Source organism: Sus scrofa, chromosome 10, assembly GCF_054392235.1.
Source record: "Sus scrofa isolate SSC_HxYL_T2T_F1_AM1 chromosome 10, Sscrofa_HxYL_maternal_Yorkshire_Landrace_v2.0, whole genome shotgun sequence".
Classification (NCBI taxonomy): Eukaryota; Metazoa; Chordata; class Mammalia; order Artiodactyla; family Suidae; genus Sus; species Sus scrofa.
The window spans coordinates 25,731,251-25,734,194 of record NC_139392.1 but is presented as its reverse complement, the minus strand read 5'-3'; the positions used below and the strand labels follow the sequence as shown (position 1 = coordinate 25,734,194).

The following is a 2,944-nucleotide window of genomic DNA, read 5'->3' as shown; positions in this document are numbered from 1 at the left end:
ATGGCAGGACAATTCCCCGGCACTGCGTTTAACAGTGAAAAATGTATGCGTCCAGACAAGCTGCCTAACCCATTCTACGTCTAGTGTGTGATCATTAAAAGTGATTTTATACAAATGGAAAGATGCTCCATTTTGATTTGGTGAAAAAAAGAAGTTGTAACATAAACCGCAGGATGATTCCTTTTTTCTTCTTTTTTTTTTTTTTTTTTTTTTTTTTTTGTCTTTTTGCCTTTTCTAGGGCCGCTCCTGCGGCATATGGAGGTTCCCAGGCTGGGGGTCTAATCGGAAATGTAGCCACCGGCCTACACCAGAGCCACAGCAACGTGGGATCCGAGCCGCGTCTGCAACCTACACTACAGCTCACGGCAATGCCGGATCCTTAACCCACTGAGCGAGGCCAGGGATCGAACCTGCAACCTCATGGTTCCTAGTCAATTTGCTAACCACTGAGCCACGACAGGAACTCCTCCTTTTTTCTTTTCATAAGAATGAATGCATAGGAAAAGTCTGGACCTGTAACACACTGTCATGTATGGGGGATGGGGTTGTGGGTGTTTTTTCCCCAAGTCTTTGCTTATTTGTGTGTTCTAATTTGTCCCCACTGACACAGGTATGGGTAAAAATTAAAGCTCTTCAAAAAAAAAAAAAAAAAAACAAATATGAGGTGGCCTAAGTGTCACAGTGTCAGTGGTACTAGAAACAAAAAGCATACTTGACATAAAGTCATAGAGCATATTGATCCATGGTTGCTTTAGTTGGAATATTATTACCTGTTTTAAAATAAGTGACAATAAAATAAAATAAGTGAGTGTTGGAGTTCCCGTTATGGTTCAGCGGGTTAAGAACCCGACTATTATCCATGAGGATGTGGATTCGATCGATGGCCTCGCTCAGTGGGTTAAGGATCGGGCGTTGCCACGAGCTGCGGTGTAGGTTAGAGATGCGGCTTGGATCCCGTGTTGTCGTGGCTGAGGTGTAGGTCGCAGATGCGGCTCCAGTTCGACCCCTAGCCTGGGAACTTCTTTAGCAGAAGCGACCCTTAAAACTCCTGGCTTTACTCTTGCCCTTGGGGTGGTGGTTTCCTCCATACCCTGCTAGCTTTAGTCTGGAATTTTTTAGTCTGGAATTTTACCCTTTCTTGTCACTGCTAGAGCTGCAACATCACATTTATCTTTTTTTAAAAATTAAGCCACCACAGCCAAAGCAACACAGGATCCAAGCCATCTGCGATCTGCGCCACAGCCCACGACAACGCCAGATCTGAGCCCCATCTGCAACCTATACCTCAGCTTGCAGCACTCCAGATCCTTAACCCGCTGAGCAAAGTCAGGGATCAAACCCAAATCCTCATGGATGCTCGTCAGGTTCTTAACCTGCTGAGCCACAACGGGAACTCCTTCACATTTATCTGTTTTTGATGCAGCTGTTAGCATTCACTAGTTACCAAAAGCCACGTTTGAATACCTTGTGTGTAGGCAATGACACGTCACTGAGACCATTTATCCCGAACTTTGTGAGTTGTAACTGGGTAGAGCTGACTGTGGAATTGAGAAAAGTGAGCTCTTTTTCGTGGCGCCTCGGAGGCGGTCGACCGCTTGAGGATGAAGTTGAACATCTCTTTCCCGGCCACTGGCTGCCAAAAACTCATTGAAGTGGACGATGAGCGAAAACTTCGTACATTTTATGAGAAACGCATGGCCACAGAAGTTGCTGCTGACGCTCTGGGTGAAGAATGGAAGGGTTATGTGGTCCGAATCAGTGGTGGGAACGACAAACAAGGATTCCCCATGAAGCAGGGTGTCTTGACCCATGGCCGAGTCCGCCTGCTACTGAGTAAGGGGCATTCCTGTTACAGACCAAGGAGGACTGGAGAAAGAAAGCGCAAATCAGTTCGGGGTTGCATTGTGGATGCCAATCTAAGTGTTCTCAATTTGGTCATCGTAAAAAAAGAGGAGAAGGATATTCCTGGACTCACTGATACCACTGTGCCTCGCCCCCTGGGGCCTAAAAGAGCTAGCAGGATCCGCAAACTTTTCAATCTCTCTAAGGAAGACGATGTCCGTCAGTATGTAGTGAGAAAGCCCCTAAACAAAGAAGGAAAGAAACCTAGGACCAAAGCACCCAAGATTCAGCGTCTTGTTACTCCACGTGTTCTGCAACACAAACGTCGCCGTATTGCTCTGAAGAAACAACGTACCAAGAAAAATAAGGAAGAGGCTGCAGAATATGCTAAACTTTTGGCCAAGAGAATGAAGGAGGCCAAAGAAAAACGTCAGGAACAGATTGCCAAGAGACGGAGGCTATCCTCTCTGAGAGCATCTACCTCTAAGTCTGAGTCCAGTCAAAAATGAGATGTTTTGAGAATAACCAATAAATAACATCAAATCTTAAAAAAAAAAAAAGAAAAGAAAAAAAGAAAAGTGAGAGGTCTTCTTACATCCCCAAGAACTGTTCCTTTAGAAGTCTTTCTAGGGGAGTTCCTGTGGTGGCTCAGCAGAAACGAATCTGACTAGTAACCATGAGGACTCAGGTTCAATCCCTGGCTTCGCTAAGTGGGTTAAGGATCCGGCGTTGCCGTGAGCTGTGGTGTAGGTTGCAGCTGCGGCTCGGATCTGATGTTGCTGTGGCTGTGGTGTAGACTGGCAGTTGTAGCCTGATTCGACCCCTAGTATGGGAACCTCCATATGCTACAGATGCAGCCTTAAAAAGACCACTTAAAAAAAAAAAAAAAGAAAGAAAAAAAAAAACCTTTCTAGGAAATCTCAGCACGCTGTTTTAAAGATGATATATGCCAAAGCCCACAGCCACTCTTGGCCAACTTCTAGTAACTAGAAGCCACAAACAAATAGTAAGGCAGTTGAAAAAAGCTGTTTGTTGTGTAGTCTCTTTGTGGGTTTTCTTTTCCTCTCTCCCTTGGCTAGATGGTTCCGATTCCATGGTGACC

General features: G+C 45.3%; 1 pseudogene across 1 annotated transcript; it reads left to right on the top strand.

Annotated features, from left to right (window-relative positions):
* Nucleotides 1-1,559: 1,559 nt before the first annotated feature.
* LOC146398868 (small ribosomal subunit protein eS6 pseudogene) lies at nucleotides 1,560-2,420 on the top strand (annotated as a pseudogene). Its single transcript, XR_014818267.1, has one exon. The product of XR_014818267.1 is annotated as a small ribosomal subunit protein eS6 pseudogene (transcript).
* Nucleotides 2,421-2,944: the final 524 nt, after the last annotated feature.